Source organism: Pongo pygmaeus, chromosome 10 (assembly GCF_028885625.2).
Source record: "Pongo pygmaeus isolate AG05252 chromosome 10, NHGRI_mPonPyg2-v2.0_pri, whole genome shotgun sequence".
In the NCBI taxonomy this organism is placed as follows: Eukaryota; Metazoa; Chordata; class Mammalia; order Primates; family Hominidae; genus Pongo; species Pongo pygmaeus.
In genome coordinates, this window is record NC_072383.2 from 55,873,109 (window position 1) to 55,899,506 (window position 26,398).

The following is a 26,398-nucleotide window of genomic DNA, read 5'->3' on the forward strand; positions in this document are numbered from 1 at the left end:
TCTTCTGCATATAGCTGCCAGTTATCTCAGCATCATTTATTGAATAGGGAATCCTTTCCCCATTGCTTGTTGTTGTTGACTTTGTCAATGCTCAGATGGTTGTAGGTGTGTGGCTTTATTTCTGGGTTCTCTAACCTGTTCCATTGCTCTATGTGTCTGCTTTTGTACCAATACCATGCTGTTTTGATTACTGTAGCCTTGTAGTATAGTTTGAAGTTGGGTAGTATAATACCTTTGACTTCGTTCTTTTTACTTAGGTTTGCTTTGGCTATTCAGGCTCTTTTTTGGTTCCATATACATTTTAGAGTAGTTTTTTTCTGACTCTGTGAAAAATGTCCATTGGTAGTTTGATAGGAATAGCATTGAATCTGTAAATTGTTTTGAGCAATATGGTCATATATTCTTCCTATACATGAGCATGAAATGTTTTCCCATTTGTTTATGGCATCTCTGATTTCTTTCAGTAGTGTTTTGTAATTCTCATAGTAGAGATCTGTCACTTCCCTCATTAGCTGTATTCCTAGGTATTTTTTTTTTTTTTGTGGCTATTGTGAATTGGATTACATTCTTGATTTGACTCTCAGCTTAGAAATTGTTGGTGTATAGAAATGCTACTGATTTTTTGTACATTGATTTTTTTTGTCCTGAAGATTTGAGGAAGTTGTTTATCAGATTTAGGAGCCTTTGGGCAGAGACTATGGAGTTTTCTAGGTATAGATTTGTATCATCTGTGAAGAGAGATAGTTTGACTTCCCGTCTTCCTATTTAGATGCCTTTTATTTCTTTCTCTTGCCTGATTGCTCTGGCTAGGACTTTCAGAACTGTGTTGAATAGGAGTGGTGGGAGTAGGCATCCTTATCTGTTCCAGTTCTCAAGGGGACTGCTTCTAGCTTTTGCCTGTTCAGTATGATGTTGGCTGTGGGTTTGTCATAGATGGCCTTTATTATTTTGAGGTATGTTCCTTCAATGTCTAATTTGTTGACAGTTTTTATCTTGAAGGGATGTTGAATTTTATTGAAAGCCTTTCCTGTGTCTATTGAGATGATCATATGGTTTTTGTTTTTAGTTTTGTTTAGATGGTGAATCACATTTATTGATTTGCATATGTTGAACCAACCTTGCATCCCAGGGATAAAGCCTACTTGATCATGGTGGATTATCTTTTTAATGAGCTGCTGGATTTGTTTTGGCAGTATTTTTAAAAAATTTTTTATTATACTTTAAGTTCTAGGGTTCATGTGCACAATGTGCAGGTTTGTTACATATGTATACATGTGCCATGTTGGTGTGCTGCACTCATTAACTCGTCATTTACATCAGGTATATCCCCTAATGCTATCCCTCCCCACAATCCCCACCCCACAACAGGCCCCAGTGTGTGATGTTCCCCTTCCTGTGTCCAAGTGTTCCCATTGTTCAATTCCCATCTATGAGTGAGAACATGTGGTGTTTGTTTTTTTGTTCCTGTGATAGTTTGCTGAGAATAATGGTTTCCAGCTTCATCCATGTCCCTACAAAGGACATGAACTCATCCTTTTTCATGGGATTTGGCAGTATTTTGTTGAGGATTTTTGCATCTATGTTCATCAGGAGTGTTGGCCTAAAGTTTTTTAAAATTTTTTTGTCTCTGCCAGGTTTTGGTTTCAGAATGATGCTGGCCTCATAGAACGAGGTATGGAGGAGTCCCTCCTCCTAATTTTTTTTTTTGAAATAGTTTTAGTAGGATTGATACAGTTCTTCTTTATATGCCTAGTAGAGTTTGGCTGTGAGTCTGTCTTGTTCAGGGCTTTTTCTGGTTGGTAGGCTTTTTATTACTGATTCAGTTTTTAAACTCATTATTGGTATGTTCAGGGTATTAATTTATTCCTGGTTCAATCTTGGGAGGTTGTATGTTTCCAGGAATTTATCCACCTCTAGGTTTCCTAGTTTGTGTGCATAGAGGTGTTTGTAATAGTCTCTGAGGGTTTCTTGTATTTCTACGGGGTTGGTAGTAATGTACCCTTTGTCATTTCTGATTCTGTTTATTTGGATATTCCTTTTTAAAATTAGTTTAGCTAGCAATCTATCTTATTTATTCTTTAGAAGAACCACTTTTGATTTTGTTGATCTTTTGTATGGTTTTTCACATCTCTGTTTGGTTCAGTTCAGGTCTGATTTTGGTTATTTCCTGACTTTTGCTAGTTTTGGGGTTGGTTTGTCAGTTTCTTATTTTTAAAGTTCCTCTAGGTGTGATGTTAGGTTGTAAATTTGAGATCTTTATAACTTTTTGATGTGGGCATTTAGCACCACAAACTTTCCTCTTAACACTGCTTTAACTGTTCCAGGGATTCTGGTATGCTGTATCTTTTTTTATATTAATTTCAAAGAATTTCTTGATTTCTGCTTTAATTTCATTCTTACCCAAAAGTCATTCAGAACCAGATTGTTTAATTTGCATGTAATTGTATGGTTTCAAGAAATCTTCTTGGTATTGATTCTATTTTTATTGTGCTGTGCTCCAGGAGTGTGGTTGGTGTGATTTTGGTTTTCAAAAAGTTGTTGAGAATTGCTTTATGGCTGGGCATGTGGTCAGTTTTAGAATATGTACCACATTTAGATGAAAAGAATGTATATTCTTTTACTGTTGGGTTGAGTGTTCCCATAATCTGTTAGGTCCATTTGGTCAAGTGTCAAGTTTAGGTACCAAATATCTTTGTTAGCTTTTGCCTTGATGATCCACCTAATACTGCCAGTGGGTTGTTGAAGTCTTCTGCTATTATTGTGTGGTTATCTAAGTGTCTTCAAATCTCTTCTAAGAACTTGTTTTATGAATCTGGGTGCTCCAGTATTGGCTGCATATATATTTGGGACAGTTAAGTCTTCTTGTTGAATTGAACTCTTTATCATTATGTAATGCCCTTTGTTGTTCCTTTTGATTGTCATTAAAATCTGTTTTGTCTGAAATAAGAATAGCAACTCCTATTCTTTTGTGTTTCCATTTGCTTGAGAAATTTTACTCCACCCATTTACTTTGAGCCTATGGGTGTCGTTGCATGTGAGATGGGTCTCTTGACAGCATACATTTGGGTCCTGCTTCTTTATCCAGCATATCACTCTGTGCATTTTAAGTAGGGTGTTTAGCCCATTTATGTTCAAGGTTAATATTGATATGTGTGGATTTTATCCTGTCATCGTGTTGTTATATACTTAAGTGTATTTTTGTGGTGGCCGGTAATGGTCTTTCCTGTCCATGTTTGACATGACCTTAAGTACCTCTTGTAAGACAAGTTTGGTGGTAATGAATTCTCTTAGCATTTGCTTGTCTGTAAAGGATTTTATTTCTCCTTTGCTTATGACACTTAGTTTGACTGGATATAAAATTCTTGGTTGGAATTTTTTTTTCTCTTAGGCTGCTGAAAATAGGCCCTCAATCTCTTCTGGTTTTAGGGTTCTGCTGAAAGGTCTATTATTACCCTGATGGAGTTCCCTTTGCAGGTGAAAGCCTCTTCCCTCTGGCTGGCTTTACTATTTTTTCTTTTGCATTGATCCTGGAGAATCTGATGACTATGTCTCCTGGGGATGGTAATCTTATATAGTATCTCATAGGGGTTTTCTGAATTTCCTGAGTTTGAATGTTGACTTCTGTAGCAAGGCTGGTGACATTTTCATGGGCAGTATTCTCAAATATGTTTTCCAAGTTGCTTGTTCTCTCTTTCTGTCTTTTTGGGATGCCAATGAGTTATAGGTTTGGTCTGTTTATATAATTCTGTATTTCTCAGAAGTTTTGTTCATTTTTAAAACTTCATTGTTCATTATTTTTGTCTGACTGAATTTATTTGAAAAACTGGTCTTTGAGCTCTGAGATTCTTTCCTCAGCTTGGTGTATTCTGCTGTTAATACTTCTGATTATATTACAAAATTATAGTAATAAGTTTTTCAGCTCTATCAGATCAGTTTGGTTCTTTCTTAAAATGGCTGTTTAATCTTTCAGCTCTTGAATCATTTTACTGGATTCCTTAGATTCCTTGGATTGGGTTTCATCTTTCTCCTGCATCTCAGTGCTCTTAATTGCCATCCAGATTCTGAATTCTATGTCTGTCATTTCAGCCATTTGAGTCTGGTTAAGAACCATTATTGGGGACCTAGTGAAGTCATTTGGAGGTAAGAAGACACTCTAGTTTTCTAGCTTTTAGAGTTTCAGAGTTTTGTGCCTTTAAAAAAAATATATACGTTTGGGCTCATGTTTCTTTAATCTTTAAAGTTGCTGTTTTTTTGGATGGGGCTTTTTGCTTTCATATTCTTTGATGCACTTGAGGGTTTGATGGTAATATAAGTTGGGTTTAGCTGACTGGCTTTGTTTCTGGATGATTTCAGGCGGCCAAGGCTCAGCTCAGCATTCTTGTACTATGTGCTGTGACCCTGGGGGTCTGGGACTAGGTCCATGGCTTTGTTCTCTGTCTCTTTGAGGTTAAGCACCTACAGCACTGCAGGGGCTGAGATATTTCTGGTCTTCTGGTAACAACACTCTGACTGGGGAAGGTGCTGGCAAAAGTACTTTGTCAGGGCAGTGACAGCAGAGCCTGTGCTTACATACACATGCCAGCAATAGCAGGGTGGTTGTGTGGTAGGGTCTGCACCCATGCACTAGCGGCAGTGGTGTGGTGGGGTCCCCATGTACATGTCAGTAGCAGTAGGATGATGGGGTTTGTGTGTGGACACATGTACCATCAAAGCAGTGGAGGGAGGCTGAGAGTGAGTGCATGTTGGCAAAGTGGTGGTGGTGGGGGTGGCTGTGGGTATGTGTGTGCTGGTGGGGGCCCATCTGCAGAAGCTTTCTAATGGTTAGACAAGATCTGCCTGCAAAAGAGTTATAGCAGTGACCACTGGGAAGCACCCTGGTTGGGCATCTTGAGGCTGCACTACAAGTGGGTGCAGCCAGGCAGGGCCCCTGGCAGAAGCCAGCAGATAGAGGGGTGCTTAGATCAGACTGGCCCCATCTCATGGGCAAGATAACTCTGTTCTGTGCAAATCCGACAGTTAACAAAGGCGAAATCCACGTAGAAGAGCCTGATGAGCCTTGGGGATACGTGTCCCTGGCCATGCTCCACTGCAACCATTCCTATGCCAAACCCTCTGGGCTCCATGCAGTCCAATCTGACATATTGTAATACATGTTATATGAATAGGTACCATGGGGTGGAGTTTCTGCAGTGACAGGAGATCTTTAAGATGGGTTACCACTATGTTACATTGTAGACAGAATTCATAGAAGTCAGATTCTAGTCATGGCTAAATCTAGGCAAAATTGAAGTAGACATTATTCTTTTGTCTTTTCCCAGTTTCCTTATCTATGCTTTTCCCCCTTTCCTGAGTCTTCAACTCTGCTTGTTCAGGGTTTGCAGATGCTAATTTATTTCTTCTCACTTAGGAAAAAAGCTCATTCACATTTATGTTGTTACTGATGACCATCCAAGCGAAACAGTATGTTGTAGGGGAAAAGAGCAAGAGTTTTAAGGCAGATGAAACAGGGTTTCAATCCTGTCTCTGCTTGTTGCATTTTATAAAAAGAATGCCTGGAAATGCCTGGATTGAGATTGCCAAACCCCAAATAATGTGTCACTAATGGAGAACTTTCAGGCACTGGGAAGGAAGATATTTCTGGGTTGAGGAAACTTTTCACATGTCTCTCAAATTCTTCATTTAATCATTTAATTTTACATTTGGCAAGAAAATAAGAACTCTTTACAAAGTTTTATCACATAAAAGAAAACATATTTGTAGGTGTTGAAAACAAAACAAACCCTTACAAATATCTCCTCATGTTGACAGGCATTACTACGTTTTTGTAGAAAGACTTTCAGAAGATGGAAAACCATACATCCTGTACATCCAGGGGTTAAAGCAGACAGGACAGACTTTTTTTTGGCACTGGAGTAAGTATGTCAAGTATGGCCATATTTGCATATGCTGTATTTTAAAATCATGTTTAAAAATGTCTCGTATATTCTGAATCTGGCAAGTGGAAGGCAAGGAGGTCACCTGTACAGCTGGTGCAGGTAATAGAATTCCCATCAGGCACATTTTGAAGCTCCAAAGTAATGTAACAAATGGAACACTCCATCTGTTGGGAGCCCATTGAGATGAGCACCAGCTCCACAGACACTTTAATATGGGTAGAATATTTTGAGGGCAACCATTTATATTAAGTATCTTTAATTTCATTTACTTTCTGTGTAATTATTCTAGAAGTAGTCACAAATATGAACTGTACAGAAGCACATGTGCTGGCAAGAATATATAATATTTCTGTCTTAATGATACTACATGAAGAAAAATAATGGAAACATATTTCAACACAAGACACTTTATAAATCATGTGTTATTAAAAACTGTTTAATCAAAGCTTGGTGGCAGTTTACTCATAATATTCAAAATGAATATGAACAACTACCTGAAGAATATTTAAGATAAGAAAATATAATAAACATTCTCTAAAACTTGCTGTCATTTTAAACACTTTGGGTCATTAAAGAAAAAACATAGGTAATTAAACAGAAAAATTCTTTTTAGTGAATTATTAAATGTAATACATAACTGGATCTAGGTTTTCTCAGAAGGGGCAGGCAAAAAAAATTTATCTGAACATAGGTGTTAGGATAGGTGAGATCATTGAAACTTCTACTAATAATTAACACTTAGCTTCAATATTTATACTGAACTCTGGTAGCCCTCATTTGGAAGCAGCAGTACTCAATCAAGATATGTCCTTTGTGAGGTGTGTCACAAGTAATTTATTATTAATAACAGTTACCCAAGTTTTAAAATGAATTGCTTGTTAGAAATTATAGCAAATTCAAAGTGATCTGCATGATGATGTCATCCAAGGACATGGGTCTCTTTGGCACTTCTGTGAGTCTTCAAAGATGCGAGTGAGTTGGAGAAGGGGAAATTGTACACAACCTGCAGCACATAATATCTGTTCCAAAGCCCTTAATCTTGGTGCTACACATGAATGCCATTCATCATGTACATTGCAGTGGGTATTATAAGATTGGGAGCTGCCAAATACCTGATATGCAAAGGTTGATTATGGTGCTACAGATCCCTCGGGGGCTGGCCTGATAACCCCCCTGCTTCTTGCTTAGCTCTTCATAATAAGGGATGATGCTTTATGTTTCTAGAGGCTAGTGTTTCTGTTACTGTCTTTTAATTAAATGTCCTTCTACAACATTTGTGTGAAGAATGCTCACAAAGGAGAGCTCCTGCTTGGCCAGGAATGTATATTTTCCTGGATTATGGAGTCAGAGTCCAAGAAAAGCAAAATGTAACATCATTAGACAAAAGTAAGAAATAAAGCAGTGAGAAGCAATAATGGGCTCTTTATTGAGCTCTTTTTATGATTGATAATATTACATATTATTAAGTGCTTTAAACATACATTAATTGTTTCAACACTCCTCTGAAATAGGTATTACTATCTCCATTTTACCGATGGGGTAACTGAGCCTCAGGGAGGTTAAAAACCTTGCTCAGGATCCCAGCCAGTGAGTGACAGAACCGGGTTGAAACCCATGACTTTGTGACAGCAATGGCCATAGTCATGTCTGTTATGACGTATTGTTGCAAAGTAAGAGAAGTTCCCACACTCCATGAGCGTACCAGTTCAAAAGATGTAACAAAAATTGTCATTCTGTAATAACATTGACTTACGCTTAAAAAACCTATTATGGATTTCAAAACTTTTCAAAGTTCTGGAAGAAAGTCAGGAACTTTACAAATTATTGGTTTATAGTCCATACATTCAGTCTTCACAAAGTCCTAATTAGGCTTTCAGTATAGGGGACACTTTGAGGAACAAGAGATAAGTCATGAGTTTGACCTCCAAAGATCAAGTTGTGGAGGTATCATGTATGATATATTTCTGTGTGGAAATAACTTGAAACATCAAACCACAAGTTGAGCTTTCCTTCTCTTGTGACCATCCACCCATGTATTACCCAAGTCCAGACCCAATGGCAGTTTGCCAAGTGTGAGCCAAAATGAGTGTGGTCCCAGAAGAACTGGTTCATCTTCCTCCGGTCTGGAGGGGAAATACAAAGCCAGCAGAAGAGGCTTCTTTGAGACAGCAGAGTTCATGGAGTGTTACATTAGACACCTGGTCCCTTACCCTTTCTCCTTTCTGCAGGGGGTATGCAGGGTACTCGACCTGTTCTCTCTGCAACCCCCACCAGTCCAAGGGGTCCCAGGAGAGTGTTCCACGGGGTTTAAGAGTGATTCTAGAACATGGGGCTGCACCTACTTCTTGCCAGGAACTCTCACAAAGACTGGGGGCTGACAGTTTCACAGTACAGTAGCTGAATGGGAAACAACTGTGGAGTGGTGGAGCTGAGAGAGCTGGTGAGAGTGTGTGGCTCCCACCACATGGTATGGCGAGGATACCTGAGTTTTCTGCAGGCTCAGAACCACCTTCAGGGTTAGTGGGTCAGTGGCTGGTTTGCAATCCTGCCATTTCCCCCAGGATGTAGAGTCAGCAGGAAGGAAGAGAAAAATGCTGGAAAACAGATTTGGATGACATTGACTGTGATAGTAATTCCTAAACTAGATTAGAAAACACCACTGGAAAGACTTCAAAATAGCTAACTAGAGGCACCTGGTACTGGCCTACCCCACAAAGAAGAACCAAAATAGTGAGCAGTTAATCACACTTCAAATAGATCATCTATGAGAGAATTCTGGAATTCAGCAAAGAAGTGACAGGAAACACCTAAAGCAAGGAAGGAGAGGGAAGTGAGGCAGCCTGCTCAGTTGGGATCAGATGGGAGCCTGGGAGAGGGTTCCCAATGCAGGTAAACCGAGAGACCCACAGGACTCCACATTCCAACCATGGACTTTCTTTCTTTCTTTTTTTTTTGAGATGGAATCTCGCTCTGTCACCCAGGCTGGAGTACGGTGGTGTGATATCAGTTCACTGCAACCTCCACCTCCGAGGTTCAAGTGATTCTTCTGCCTCAGTCTCCCGAGTAGCTGGGACTACAGGTGCACACCACCACTATTTTTTTTTAGTAGAGACGGGGTTTCACCATATTGGTCAGGCTGGTCTTAAACTCCTGACCTCATGATCCACTGGCCTCAGCCTCCCAAAGTTCTGGGATTACAGGTGTCAGCCACCGCGCCTGGCCCATGGACTTTCTAATACTAGAAGTCCTACCTAGAGCAATTAAACAAGAGAAATAAATAAGAGGCATCCAAAGTGGAAAGGAAGAATAAGCCAAATTATCTTTGTTTGCAGATGATATGATTTTAGATATGATCTCAGATATCGTATCATCTGCAAAACTAAAAAAAACCTAAAGAAAAAAATCTAGGAAAACCTAGACTCTACCAAAAAACTATTAGAACTGATAAACAAATTTAGTACAGTTTCAGGATACAAAGTCCACATACAAAAATCAGTAGCATTTCTTTATGTCAACAGCAAGCAGTCTGAAAAAGAAACCAAGAAAATAATCCCATTTACAGTAGAACTAAATTTTTAGGAATAAACTTAACCAAAGCAATGAAACATCTCTACAATGAAAACTATGAAACATTGATGAAAGAAATTGAAGAGGGCACAAAAAAATGGAAAGAGATTCCATGTTTGTGAATTGGAAGAATAAATATTGTCAAAATGTTTGTACTAACCAAAGCAGTCTACAGATTCAATGAAATGTCTGTCAGAATACCAATGACATTCTTCACAGAAATAGAAAAAAATCCTAAAATCTATATGGAACCACAAAAGACCCAGAATAGCCAAAGCAATCCTGAGCAAAAATAACAAGGCTGGAAGCATCACATTACCTGACTTCAAATTATACTACAAAGCAGTGGTAACCAAAACAGCATTGTATGGACATAAAAACAGAAACATAGACCAATGGAACAGAATAGAGAACCTAGAAGTAAATTCATACATTTACAGTCAACTCATTTTTGACAAAAGTGCTAAGAACAAACATTGGGAAAAGGACAGTCTCTTTAACAAATGGTGCTGGGAAAACTGGAGGTGCATATGCAGAAGAATGAAACTAGATCCCTGTCTCTTGCCATATACAAAAGTCAAATAAAAATGGATTGAAGACTTAAATCTAAGACCTCAAACTATGAAACGTCTAAAAGAAAACATTAGAGGAGCACTCCGGGACATTGGTCTGGGTGAAGATTTCTTGAGTAAGACCTCAAAACCACAGGCAAACAAAACAAAACTGGACAAACAGGTCACATCAAGCTAAAAAGTTTCTGTACAGCAAAGGAATCAACTAACAAAGTGAAAAGCTAATACACAGAATGGGAGAGAATATTCACAAACCACCTGTCTGACAAAGATTAATAACCAGGATATATAAGGAACTTAAACAACTTAAACAAATAGCAAAATCTGAATAGGCATTTCTCAGAAGAAGACATACAAATGGTCAACAGGTGTATGAAAATCTCCACATCACTAATCCTCAGGAAAATGCAAATTAAAACTATAGTGAGATATCATCTCACCCCAATTAAGATGACTTTTATCCAAAAGACAGGCAATAATGAATGCTGGTGAGGATATGGAGAAGGGGGAATCCTATACTGTTGGAGGGCATGTAAATTAGTACATCCACAATGGAGAAGAGTATGAAGTTTCCTCAAAAAAACTAAAAAGAACTGACACACAATCCAGCAATCCCACTGCTGGGTGTGTATCTGAAAGAAAGGAAATCAGTATATTGAAGAGATATCTGCATCCTCATGTTTATTGCAGCACTATTCACAACAGCCAAGATATGGAATCAACTTAAGTATCCATCAACAGATGAATGGATGAAGAAAATGTGGTATGTATATACAATGGAATATTATTCAGCCATTAAAAGAATGAAATCCTATCATTTGCAACAATATGGATGGAACTTAAGGACATTATATTAAGCAAAATAATCCAGGCACAGAAAGACAAGTACTGCATGTTCTTGCTCATATGTGAGAGCTCAAAAAGTGGATCTCATCGAGGTAAAGAGTTGATTGATAGTTACTAGAGGCTGGGAAGGGGAGATGAGAAGAGGTTGGTTAACAGGTATAAAAATATGGTTGGATAGGAGGAAAAAGATCTAGTGTTTGGCAGCACAGTAGGGCAACTATAGTTAGTAATAATTTATTGTATATTTCAAAAATAACTTAAAGAGTAGAACTGGAATGTTCCTATCAAAGAAATGATAAATGCTTGTGGCTGGGCATGGTGGCTCATACCTCTAATCCCAGCACTTTGGAAGGCCAAGATGGGCGATCATTTGAGGTCAGGAGTTCGAGACCAGCCTGACCAACATGGTGAAATCCTGTCTCTACTAAAAGTACAAAGTAACCAACGGGGTGTGGTTGCCCATGCCTGTAGTTCCAGCTACTCAGGAGGCTGAGGCAGGAGAATTGCTTGAACTCGGGAGATGGAAGTTGCAGTGAGCTGAGATTGCATCACTGCACTCCAGCCTGGGCGATAGAATGAAACTCCATCTGAATAAAAAAAAAAAAAAGAAAGAAATGATAAATGCTTGAGATGATGGATACTCCAATTACTCTGATTTGACAGTTATACATTATATGCTTGTATCAAAATGTCATGTGTATTCTGTAAATATGTACACCTATTATGTATTCATAATAGTTAAAAATAAAAAATTAAAATCATATTAAGTATCTTAGACCACAATGGAGTAAAACTAAGAACCAATAATAAGAAGAACTTTGGAAACTTTACAAATACATGGAAATTAAACAAAATGCTCCTGAATGACCACTGGTCAAGGAGGAAATTAAGGAGGAAATAAAAAATTTATTTAAACATGTGAAAATCAAAATATAACCTACCAAGACCTGTGGGATATAGCCAAAGCAGTGCTAAGAGGAAAGTTTATAGCAATAAATGCTTTCATCAGAAAAGTAGAAAGATTTCAAATAGGTAATCTAATGCACCTCAAGGAACTAGAAAATCGAGAAGAAACCAAATCCCAATTTAGTAGAAGGAAAGAAATAATAAAGATCAGATAAGAAATAAACAAAACAGAGATTAAAATCAAATAAGAGTCAACAAAATGAAAAATTGTTTGAAAAGATAAACAAAATTGATAAACTGCTAGCTAGACTAACCAAACAAAAAGAGATAAGACCCAAATAAAATCAGAAATGAAAAAGGAGCCATTTCAACTGATACCAAAGAAATATAAATGATCATTAGATAATATGAACAACTACACTAACAAACTGGAAAACCAAGAGGAAACTGATAAATTCCTGAACACATATAACCTACCAAGATTAACTGAGGAAGAAGTAGAAAATCTGAACAGACCAGTAATGTGTAATGGGATTGAATCAGTAATCAAAAGTCTTCCAACAAAGAAAAGTCCTGGACAGGAAGGATTTACTGCTGAATTCTACCAAACTTTCAAAAAAGAACTAACACTAATTTTCCTCAAACTATTCCAAAAAATTGAAGAGGAGGGAATTCTCCCTAACTCATTCTATGAGGTGAGCATTTACCCTTATACCAAAACCAGACAAAGACTCAACAACAACAACAACAACAACAAAAAAAAAAAAAAAAAGAGAAAACTACAGGCCAATATCCCTGATGAACAGAGACCCCAAAACCCTCAACAGAATACTAACAAAATGAAACCCATAGCACATCAAAAAGATAGTATATCATGATCAAGTGGGAGTTATCCTAGAGATGCATGAATGGTTCAATATACAGAAATAAATAAACATGATACATCACATCAACAGATGAAGGACAAAAATCATATGATAATCTCAGTAGATGCAGAAAAAGCATTTGATAAAATTAACCCTTTATGACAAAAATGCTCAACAGACTAGACACAGAAGGAACATACCTCAACATACTAAAGGCCATATGTGACAAACCCACAGCTAATATTTTATGGAATGGAGAAAAGCTGATAGCCTTTCCTCTAAGAACAGGGATAACTTTTACCACTCCTATTCAACATAGTCTAGAAGTCCTAGCCAGAGCAATCAAGTAAGAGGCAGAAATAAAAGGCATCTAAACTGGAAAAGAGGAAGCCAAATTGTCCTTCTTTGCCCTCTTTGCACATGATATGATCTTATATATAGAAAAACCTTAAGACTCTCCCAAAAAAGTCTTAGATTCAATACATTTGGTGAAATTGTAGAATACAAAATCAACAAACAAAAATGAGTAGCATTTCTGTACACTAATAATGAACTAGCTGAGAAAGAAATCAAGATGGCAATCCCATTTACAATAGCTACAAAAATACATGGAAATGGCAGTTCCAAGATGGCTGAATAGGAACGGCTCCAGTCTACAGCTCCCAGTGTGAGCGATGCAGAAGACGGGTGATTTCTGCACTTCCAACTGAGGTACCGGGTTCATCTCACTGAAGCTTGTCGGACAGTGGGTGCAGGACAGTGGGTGCAGCCCACCGAGCATGAGCTGAAGCAGGGCGAGGCATCGCCTTACCCGGGAAGTGCAAGGGGTCAGGGAATTACCTTTCTTAGGCAAGGGAAGCTGTGACAGACGGCACCTGGAAAATCGGATCACTCCCACCCTAATACTGTACTTTTCCAATGGTCTTAGCAAACGGCACACCAGGAGATTATATCCCATGCCTGGTTTGGAAGGTCCCACACCAATGGAGCCTCACTCATTGCTAGCACAGCTGTCTGAGATCAAACTGCAACGCAGTAGAGAGGCTGGGAGAGGGGCTCCTGCCATTGCTGAGGCTTGAGTAGGTAAACAAAGCTGCCAGGAAGCTCGAACTGGGTTCAGCCCACGCAGCTCAAGGAGGCCTGCCTGCCTCTGTAGACTCCACCTCTGGGGGCAGGGCATAGCCAAACAAAAGGCAGCAGAAACCTCTGCAGACTTAAACGTCCCTGTCTGACAGCTTTGCAGAGAGTAATGGTTCTCCCAGCATGGAGTTTGAGATCTGAGAATGGTCAGACTGCCTCCTCAAGTGAGTCCTTGAACCCCAAGTAGCCTAACTGGGAGAAACCCTCCAGTAGGGGCAGACTGACACCTCACACGGCCAGGTACCCCTTTGAGATGAAGCTTCCAGAGGAACGATCAGGCAGCAACATTTGCTGTTCAGCAATATTCACTTTTCTGCAGCCTCCGCTGCTGATACCTGGGCAAACAGGGTCTGGAGTAGACCTCCAGCAAACTCCAACAGTCCTGCAGCTGAGGGTCCTGACTGTTAGAAGGAAAACTGATAAACAGAAAGGACATCCACACCAAAACCCCATCTCTATGTCATCATCATCAAAGACCAAAGGTAGATAAGACCACAAAGACGGGGAAAAAACAGAGCATAAAAGCTGAAAATTCTAAAAATCAGAGTGCCTATCCCCCTCTGAAGGAATGCAGCTCCTTGCCAGTAATGGAACAAAGCTGGACGGACAATGACTTTGATGAGTTGAGAGAAGAAGGCTTCAGACAATGAAACTTCTCTGAGCTAAAGGAGGAAGTTCGAACCCATCGCAAAAAAGCTAAAAACCTTGAAAAAAGATTAGATGAATGGCTAACTAGAATAACCCATGTAGAGAAGTTCTTAAATGACCTGATGGAGCTGAAAACCATGGCAAGAGAACTATGTGATGAAGGCACAAGCTTCAGTAGCCGATTCAATCAACTAAAAGAAAGGATATCAGTGATTGAAGATCAAATGAATGAAATGAAGCATGAAGAGAAGTTTAGAGAAAAATAGTAAAAAGAAATGAACAAAGCCTCTAAGAAATATGGGACTATGTGAAAAGACCAAACCTACATCTGATTGGTGTACCTGAAAGTGATGGGGAGAATGGAACCAAGTTGGAAAACACTCTGCAGGATATTATCCGGGAGAACTTCCCCAACCTAGCAAGGCAGGTCAACATTCAAATTCAGGAAATACAGAGAATGCCACAAAGACACTCTTCGAGAAGAGCAAATCCAAGACACATAATTGTCAGATTCACCAAAGTTGAAATGAAGGAAAAGATGTTAAGGGCAGCCAGAGAGAAAGGTTGGTTTACCCACAAAGGGAAGCCCATCAGACTAACAGTTGATCTCTCAGCAGAAACTCTACAAGCCAGAAGAGAGTGGGGGCCAATATTCAATGTTTTTAAAGAAGAGAATTTTCAACCCAGAATTTCATATCCAGCCAAACTAAGCTTCATAAGGGAAGGAGAAATAAAATCCTTTACAGACAAGTAAATGCTGAGAGATTTTGTCACCACTAGGCCTGCTCTACAAGAGCTCCTGAAGGAAGCACTAAACATGTAAAGGAACAACCAGTACCAGCTGCTGCAAAATCATGCCAAACTGTAAAGACCATCAATGCTAGGAAGAAACTGCATCAATGAATGAGCAAAGTAACCAGCTAACATCATAATGACAGGATCAAATTCACACATAACAATATTAACTTTAAATGTAAATGGGCCAAATGCTCCAATTAAAAGACACAGACTGGCAAATTGGATAAAGAGTCAAGACTCATCAGTGTGCTGTATCCAGGAGACCCATCTCACCTGCAGAGACACACATAGGCTCAAAATAAAAGGATGGAGGAAGATCTACCAAGCAAATGGAAAACAAAAAAAGGCAGGGGTTGCAATCCTGGTCTCTGATAAAACAGACTTTAAACCAACAAAGATCAAAAGAGACAAAGAAGGCCATTACATAATGGTAAAGGGATCAATTCAACAAGAAGAACTAACTATCCTAAATATATATGCACCTAATACAGGAGCACCCAGATTCATAAAGCAAGTCCTTAGAGACTTACAAAGAGAATTAGACTCCCACACAATAATAATGGGAGAATTTAACACCCCACTGTCAACATTAGACAGATCCACGAGACAGAAAGTTAGCAAGGATATCCAGGAATTGAACTCAGCTCTGCACCAAGTGGACTTAATAGACATCTACTGAACTCTCCATCCTAAATCAACAGAATATATATTCTTCTCAGCACCACGTCGCACTTATTCCAAAATTGACCACATAGTTGGAAGTAAAGCACTCCTCACCAAATGTAAAAGAACAGAAATTGTAACAAACTGTCTCTCAGACCACAGTGCAATCAAACTAGAACTCAGGATTAAGAAACTCACTCAAAACCACTCAACTACATGGAAACTGAACAACCTGCTACTGAATGACTACTGGGTACATAACGAAATGAAGGCAGAAATAAAGATGTTCTTTGAAACCAATGAGAACAAAGGCACAACATACCAGAATCTCTGGGACACATTTAAAGCAGTGTATAGAGGGAAATTTATAACACTAAATGCCCACAAGAGAAAGCAGGAGAGATCTAAAATTGACACCCTAACATCACAATTAAAAGAACTAGAGAAGCAAGAGCAAACACATTCAAAAGCTAGCGGAAGGCAAGAAATAACTAAGATCAGAGCAGGACTGAAGGAGATAGAGACACAAAAAACCCTTCAAAAAATCAATGAATCCAGGAGCTGATTTTTTGAAAAGATCAACAAAATTGATAGACCGCTAGCAAGACTAATAAAGAAGAAAAGAGAAAAGAATCAAATAGATGCAATAAAAAATGATAAAGGGGATATCACCACTGATCCCAGAGAAATACAAACTATGATCACAGAATACTATGAACACCTCTATGCAAATAAACTAGAAAATCTAGAAGAAATGGATAAATTCCTCGACACATACACCCTCCCAAGACTAAACCAGGAAGAAGTTGAATCTCTGAATAGACCAATAACAGGCTCTGAAATTGAGGCAATAATTAATAGCTTACCAACCAAAAAAAGTCCAGGACCAGATGGATTCACAGCTGAATTCTACCAGAGGTACAAGGAGGAGCTGGTACCATTCCTTCTGAAACTATTCCAATCAATAGAGAAAGAGGGAATCCTCCCTAACTCATTTTATGAGGCCAGCATCATCCTGATACCAAAGTCTGGCAGAGACACAACAATAAAAGAGAATTTTAGACCAATATCCATGATGAACATTGATGCAAATATCCTTAATAAAATACTGGCAAACCAAATCCAACAGCACATCAAAAAGCTTATCCACCATGATCAAGTGGGCTTCATCCCTGGGATTCAAGGCTGGTTCAACATATGCAAATCAATAAACATAATCCAGCATATAAACAGAACCAATGACAAAAACCACATGATTATCTCAATAGATGCAGAAAAGGCCTTTGACAAAATTCAACAGCCCTTCATGGACTCTCAATAAATTGGGTATTGTTGGGACATATCTCAAAATAATAAGAGCTATTTATGACAAACCCACAGCCAATATCATACTTAATGGGCAAAAATTGGAAGCATTCCCTTTGAAAACTGGCAAAAGACAGGGATGCCCTGTCTCACCACTTCTATTCAACATAGTGTTGGAAGTTCTGGCCAGGGCAATCAGGCAAGAGAAAGAAATAAAGGGTATTCAATTAGGAAATGAGGAAGTCAAATTGTCCCTCTTTGCAGATGACATGATTGTATATTTAGAAAACCCCATTGTCTCAGCCCCAAATCTCCTTAAGCTGATAAGCAAATTCAGCAAAGTCTCAGGATACAAAATCAATGTGCAAAAATCACAAGCATTCTTATACATGAATAACAGATAAACAGAGAGCCAAATCATGAGTGAACTCCCATTCACAATTGCTTGAAAGAGAATAAAATACCTAGGAATCCAACGTACAAGGGATGTGAAGGACCTCTTCAAGGAGAACTACAAACCACTGCTCAATGAAATAAAAGAGGATACAAACAAATGGAAGAACATTCCATGCTCATGGATAGGAAGAATCAATATCGTGAAAATGGCCATACTGCCCAAGGTAATTTACAGATTCAATGCCATCCCCATCAAGCTACCAATGACTTTCTTCACAGAATTGGAAAAGACTACTTTAAAGTTCACATGGAACCAAAAAAGTGTCCACATTGCGAAGTCAATCCTAAGCCAAAAGAACAAAGCTGGAGGCATCATGCTACCTGACTTCAAACTATACTACAAGGCTACAGTCACCAAAGCAGCATGGTACTGGTACCAAAACAGAGATATAGACTAATAGAACAGAACAGAGCCCTCAGAAATAATACCACATATCTACAACCATCTGATCTTTGACAAATTTGACAAAAACAAGCAGTGGGGAAAGGATTCCCTATTTAATAAATGGTGCTGGGAAAACTGGCTAGCCATATGTAGAAAGCTGAAACTGGATCCCTTCCTTACACCTTATACAAAAATTAATTCAAGATGGATTAAAGACTTACATGTTAGACCTAAAACCATAAAAACCCTAGAAGAAAACCTAGGCAATACCATTCAGGACATAGGCATGGGCAAGGACTTCAATGTCTAAAACACCAAAAGCAATGGCAACAAAAGCCAAAATTGACAAATAGGATTTAATTATACTAAAGAGCTTCTGCACAGCAAAAGAAACTACCATCAGAGTGAACAGGCAACCTACAGAACGGGGGAAAATTTTTGCAATCTACTCATCTGACAAAGGGCTAATATCCAGAATCTACAAAGTACTCAAACTTACAAGAAGAAAATAAACAACCCCATCTAAACGTGGGCGAAGGATATGAACAGACACTTCTCAAAAGAAGACATTTATGCAGCCAACAGACACATGAAAAAATGCTCATCATCACTGGCCATCAGAGAAATGCAAATCGAAACCACAATGAGATGCCATCTCACAGCAGTTAGAATGGCGATCATTAAAAAGTCAGGAAACAACAGGTGCTGGAGAGGATGTGGAGAAATAGGAACACTTTTACACTGTTGGTGAGACTGTAAAGTAGTCCAACCATTGTGGAGGACAGTGTGGTGATTCCTCAAGGATCTAGAACTAGAAATACCATTTGACCCAGCAATCCCATTACTGAGTATATACCCAAAGGATTATAAATCATGCTGCTATAAAGACACATGCACACGTATGTTCATTGCGGCAATATTCACAATAGCAAAGACTTGGAACCAACCCAAATGTCCATCAATGATAGACTGGATTAAGAAAATGTGGCACATATACACCATGGAATAGTATGCAGCCATAAAACAGGATGAGTTCATGTCCTTTGTAGGGACATGGATGAAGCTGGAAACCAACATTCTTGGCAAAGTATCGCAAGGACAAAAACCCAAACATGCGTATTCTCACTCATAGGTGGGAATTGAACAATGAGAACACTTGGACACAGGAAGGGGAACATCACACACTGGGGCCTGTCGTGGGGTGGGGGTGGGGGGAGGGATAGCATTAGGGGATATACCTAATGTAAATGACGAGTTAATGGGTGCAGCACACCAACATGGCACATGTATACGTATGTAACAAACCTGCATGTTGTGCACATGTACCCTAGAACTTAAAATATAATAAAAAAAAAAAAAAAAAGAAGGAAGTCCTGGAAAGGGCCCAAATTTCCCTTCGGAATCTCCACCACGGTACTCATCTAATTTTCAGTCCTTAATTAAATCTGCTTTCCGCTGTGGTTTTCATTCACCATTTAGTAAAAATGAAAACATTTCTTAATAAATTTCAGAGATGAGAGATTAAATTACTTACATAAATGCTAATATGGCAATGGAATTTTTTACTAAATTTTTTCTTGTAAATACATGATATGGCATCAATATAAATGAGTATGAATGAGTTTATTGGGCTAACCTGGGTACCTACCTCCATTTATAATACCATTTTTATGAGCAAATGTGTTCTATCTTCAAGCAAACAGACTTGCAAGCTGATTTCTGGAAATCTAGTTTTCGAAAGTTGAACACTGTTTAATTCAATAAAAATATTCTAATGAGAATAAAAGCTAGACAGAGGCATAATAATGCTTTTCCTAATTTTTCTACCTTTCTTTTAGTTGCCTTTTTAGTTATATGAATAGTCTACAGCAAAATAGCTAAGTGAGGTTAAAGTAGAAGTTAGCTGGTCATTCTGGCATAAGTGAAAATGTAGAACTTAGAGTGTACCTTTGCTTAAAGTCAGTTTTCTTTCAGGAATTCATTTTAATATTGTGATAGTAGAGACCATGGAAAAAATATGAAAAAACTCGAACAAGAAAATAATCTTTAAAGAAAATTTGAGAACCTTCATTTCCAAACTTTTGTAAGTAGTTTTTACCAAAGACATGCCCATTAAGCTTTGCCAGGCCACTGTCAGTAGAGGATACTACATGATTAAATCCACCACATGGCATTTCTTACGCTACATGAGTTATGGGATGCAGAATGACAGAATTTATGCAACCTTATGAAACATGCCAGCACAATGTAGCACTTAAGCTAAGATATTTTAATGACCCAATTTGTTCAGACTGCTTGAGGATAAAAAGTGATTTCACAGGATTTGCTACTATTAATCACAGCAGCTTCTAGTATTTAGTACACAGTGGGCAGGTGTTTTCAGGATTATACTAATAAGAAGAAAAATAACAGAATATTTTTTAATAGTCAAATTATAATGAGAGACAATTAATGTAACATTTTAAATTAGTATAAAAGGGCAGGGTTAGCATAGTATAAAGTATATAATTAATGTGTTAAATGCAGATGAAATAATCTTAATTCATTTAGCAATTACTCATTCTGCTTGCAATAAGTAACAGATTCAGATGGAACTTAACTGGAAGAAAATAAAAGGCATTGTTGCTTAAATCCTGGTGTCTAGGAAGGAGGGAGAATACACTATATTTTAAGAGACCTTTGAAAAAAGTTCATTTACAAAAATGCCAGGACTCAGGTTTATTATTATTCTCCTGGGGCACACAGTTTGAAATGATATTTTCACACAAGGTAGAATCTGAAATTTGAATCCTGTCAGAGCCACAAAATGCAGAAAGTCCAGTTCTCACAGGGAATAACATTTAAATATTAAATGTCTATGTCCAAGGCAGAGATGACAAGAATAAAAATGACTCAATTTCAAGTAAAATCTCTATCTTCTTTGTTTTTTAAACTGGGTCAAATTGGCATTTTTTGTTCAGTTTGGCCTGAATCATATTTATTTTGTATTCTTTCAGGCCAAACTGAAAAAAAAAAAAAAAAAGAGTTTGCAACTGTAATGTTTACACAGTTAAAAAGATTCTCAATTTCACTGAAGGCTCTCCTTTGCATGGAAGCTTAGGATTGTTATTTATAGGCTGTGAAACCAAAATGAATGGTCCATCAGTCAAACTGGAAGCTTAGTGCAGTGGAAAAAACCAAAAATTTGATTGACTGAATTTTTCACTTCACAACAAATTGTTTTGGTGTCAGAGAGGTCTTATAGTCATTGCTGTTTCGTTCTTCCCTTCATTTTTAGGATTGATGTTTTACACATGTCAGTCACTGGATATCCTGAAGAGCTTCAGCCTTATGGGTCTACTGTTTCCTTAAATATTTAAATAAAAATAGCCAGAGTCCCCACATCCTTTGTGTTAAGAGTATTTGAGGAGCACACAATAAACAGCCCCCTTTTTTTTTTAACTCAAGTTCTAAATTAGTGGAGAAAAAAATGCAAGTGATTGTATATCAAGTGTACATTCAAATGATTGCTGATAGAGGCCAAAATGTCACCCAGAAAGAGGTCCAGGTTGCTGTGCAAAGTGCTCTGCTATATTACCTAGCCCATCCAATGGTGCTCAAAGTGTCTGAATAGATTGGGATGTGTGTGGAGACTGTGGCAGGCTGCTCCAGGTGAATCACAGTGCCTGTCTTTAGAATTTTGGAGCAAAGCTCTACCATCCTTTTTAGATGGCTATTCTTTGAGAAACTGCTTATGGATTGCTCCTTGCCTTGGCAGAGACTCAGCACTTGGTCATGGGCCACCAAATGAACAGGAGCTGTGGACAATAAACTGGGTATTTTTGGCCCTCTCAAAAAAATAAAAATGTTGGGGATGCAGTACAGCTTAAGTAGATCCTGAAGGCATGAGTAAGTTGCTTGGCAAGTTGCCCAGATGCCCCTCCTCATGTTATGTTGCCTCCTCTCTCTCAACCCAAATAGTCAGCCCTCCAAATCTGAGGGTTCTGCATTATAGAATCAACCAACTGAGGATTAAAAATATTTTGAAAAAAAAATACAATAATAAAAGTCATACAAAGAAAGAAATAACTATTTACACAGCATTTATATTGTGTTAGTTATTATAAGTAATCTGGAGATGATTTAAAGTATACGGGAGGATGTGCAAAAGTTGTATGCAAATACTATTCTATTTTATATAAGGGACTTCCACATCTGTGGATTTTGGTATTTGAAGGGCTCCTAGACTCAATCCCCCATGGATATCTAAGGACAAATATATATGGCTTATGGGGGGTTGCCTATGGCAAATATTGACTGAGGAAGAAAACAATTCAGGCCTGGTTTATAGATTGGTATGCTATGCTGGCACATCCTAAAAATGGATAGCTCAGCACTACTGCCCCACTCTGGGGTGGCTTTGAACTAAGTGAAGGGAGCTCCTATTGTTGGACAGTACTTCAAGGAGTACACCTACTTATTAATTTTTCCTGGAAGAGGAGATGGCCCCAGGTACGGCCTTATACTTGCAGGCAGTGGCTAATGGTTTGACTAGATGGTTTGTGTTATGGACTGACTGTTTGCATCCCCCCAAGAAAGAACACAACTAAACAATTGGTGACAAGGAGGTGTGTGGATAGATCTTTCTGAATGGGCATAGAGAGTGAAGACGTTTGTTCCATGTGATTGCTCATCAAAGAGCAACCTCAGTAAAAGAGGATTTTAATAATCAGATGAACAAGATGCCCTGCTCTGTGGACATCAAGCAGGCTTTCTCTGCAGCCATTCCATCCATGCCCAATGGACTCATGAACAAGTGGCCATGGCAGCAGGGGTAGAAGTTACATATGGACTCAGCAACATGGACTTCCACTCACTAAGGCTGATCTGTCTATAGTCACTGTTGAATGCCCAACCTGCCAACAGCAGAGTACAACTTTGAGCCCCTGACATGGTACCATTCCCCAGCAGGCTGAAATACCTGCTGGTAGGTTGGTTGCAATGGACCACATCCAACTTAGAAGAGGCAGTGCTTTGTTCTCACTGAAAGAGACATTTACTCTAAATATGGATTTGTTTTCCTTGCCCTCAAGGCTTTTGTCAAAATCACCATCTGTGGACTTACATAGTATGATTCACATCAAGGTATTCTTATAACACTGCTTCTGACCAAGGAACTTACTTAACAGCAATTGTGGACTCATGCTGATGGAATCTACTGATATTACCATGTTCCCCATTACCATGAAGTAGCTGGTCTGATATAATGCTGATATAGCCTTTCAAAAATTTAGTTTCCATGCCAGCTGGGAAGGAACATCTCACAGGTTTGAGATAAAGTCTACAGGATGTGGGAAATACTGTAAATCAGTGACCAATATACAATGCTCTCTTTCACAGAGGTAGGATCCATGGATTCAGGAAAGCTGTGTGAGATGGGAGTTATTCCTTTCACTATTACCCACAGTGAGCCACTCTGTGTGGAAGTTCAGTGTGGGGTACCAGGCACTCTTGAAGTTCATGCCTGTTGTCCCTGATCTGTTGCTCATCCTGTTAGCACAAGGCAGCAGCCAAGCCCACAGCTCCCCAGCCCCTGCTGGATCACCTCCTTTAGCTTCTCCAGATCCTAAGCTGAGTGTGTGGATGGCTCTGTGGTGAAGTGTGCCAGCTCCTTCTGTGCCATTGAGGCTGGAGATAGAGAGAGGGAGATGAGGGTTCCAGCTGGTCTTTGTAGGTTCCAGTTTGTCCTTGTCCTGCCTTTTAAATGTCCAGCTGTTCTTACCAACTGCTGGTACTGAGAAACTCTACAGAGCCTGCAGGGCTATAACAGACAAGGACCGACAGCCTCCCATAGGGTTCCTCAATAGCTCCTACAATTACATAAGGTGGAATTCCTACAGCAAATCCCATATAGTGGCTCTGCTTGTCTGACAAAGCCTAAATGACACAGCATCTGTCTACTATCTCTGAAGATTCTCGGGGAGGACTTCGTCCTCTTGGTCGTTTATTGGCCTAATTTTCTGCTCCTCAGAGTTTTCAAATTTACTGTCGCCTTGACTCTTGTGTCTGTTCCCCTTTCTATGCCCCAAGTCAACCAAAATGTGGAACACAATGCCTTTTCCTTAGTTTACCTCAAATACCACTCATAAAAGCAAGGAATTTCACAGAGGTTCTATGGTAAAAATGGGAGTTGCATTAGAGCAAAATACCTATAGCAGAAGATTACTTAAAATTGAATATTAGTTGCCCCATTTTGAAAAGTCCAGTTCCTTGGCCTCCTGCCAACTATCAGTTTTCTTTCTCTTCTCTCGTCTGTCTCCCTCATCTGTCCTCCTGCATCTTTCTGGCAACTCAAAACTCCTTTCATTAAAAAAAAAAGTAGAATAATTCAGCTCTCTCATTGTCTTCTTCTTGATCATTGATATGGTTTGGCTGTGTTCCCACCAAAATCTCATCTTGAATTCCCACGTGTTGTGGGAGGGGCCTAGTGGGAGGTAATTGAATCATAGGGGCAAGTCTTTCCCATACTGTTCTCGTGATAGTGAGTAAGTCTCACGAGATCTGATGGTTTTAAAAAGAGGAGTTCCTCTGCACAAGCTCTCTCTTTCTTTGCCTGCTGCCATCCATGTAAAAGATGACTTGTTCGTCCTCGCCTTCCACCATGATTGTGAGGCTTCCTCAGCTGCGTGGAACTGTAAATCCAATTAAATCTCTTTCTTTTGTAAATTGCCCAGTCTTGGGTGTGTCTTTATCAGCAGTGTGAAAACAGACTAATACAATCATGTTATTGCATGCTTTCATTTTTATAACCAAAGGCCATCAAAGAAAAGACATCTTTCTCCTGAAGAGGAAGTTTGCTGCCAGTTGTAAAACATAGGCCCTTCCCTCCCTGCTGTATCTTGAACTATCTTACATTAGATCTCAGTGGAGAGGGATGCGATATTCTATACCATCCTGTCACAGATTTACTCAAAATCAATTTTATAAAACCAAAACCTTAAAAGATTGGCAAAAACAATTGTATTAGGAGAAGTAGGTCCTGCTAAGAAACAGCTTTGAGAAAGTTTTGAATTACAGGCAGATTGTAACAGCTGTGGATTGCAACATTTTCCCTGGTGAGTTGTTTAGCGTGTCATTGTGTATAAATTTCAAGCTATACTTCTAGAAGCTTTCATTTAGAAAGTTGATTTTTACTTCTTTAAGGGTATAAAAGGAAATTGCAGGGTGTGCCTTGGTATGTGAACTACGGGCAAATTGCAGCATGTCAGTCTCTCCTTTGGAGACATGTATGTTTGCCAGTTTTTAAAATACAATTTAAGGAAGCAACAGAATTGTAGTGAGATGGATATTTAAATTCAGAGATGGGAGAAAATATAGAAGGAAATGGAGGAAGGTAGGAGAGTTATTTTTTAAAAATGTATCAAGACATGAATACAAGCCCTTTATCTTAACAAAAGGACTAGTTGTAGCCATGCTGAATTAATCATTCTAATTAGATTTCCAAGATATTTGAAAAAAGACTCTCCATATTGAGAGACTGATAGTTTTTCATTGACACTTTGCTATTTTTGTATTACTGGTCCAGAGCCTCATAAGTTTAGAATTTTTAATTCAATAAATTAGAATAAAAAGTGAAAGAGAAAATTACTTCTTTTTGACTAGAGAGATTCTAATCACAGGTTTTTATGTTCTCAGTGTAGGGATGTCTTATCTATCTACTTTTTTTTTTCTTTTTTCTCTCTCTCTCTCTCCCTCTCTCTTTTTTTTTTTTTCTATGTGCAAGATAGGAAGAGGTGTTTTGAGGGAGAGCACACTTGTGGGAAATGCCTTCAGCAGCAGCTATGCAAGAGAACAGATGAGAGAAGGCCTTGTAGGTTTGGTATCCACAGTGCTTTTGACAACCAGTTGACTTGATGTTTCCAGTGATATGGCCAGAGCACCAGGATTCAGGGTATGACCAAACCACTATCGGATTCTACTTCTGGAGTTCATTTCCTTGGACATTGCTCTGAAGCAGTAGTTTCTTAACCTTTTTTGGTTCATGGAGGTGTATGAGGTCATAGACCCTTTCCAGAGAAAAATGCACATATGTATACAGAAAAATTTGCCAACAATATTAGAAGATTATAGGCCCCATGAAACCTACCCAAGGACTATAGGCTATAACTCCCATTCTAAATCACTATCTTTTGGAGAATTGTAAAGGCCTTTCTATTCCACGTTGAGGTTCCTTTTCAGATCTAAGCCTGAGTGTCACTCAATTCTTCTGTGACTTAGCAGAGGATGATATAGATTCTTATACCTCACAGTTGTTTAACACAAGGCTAGATA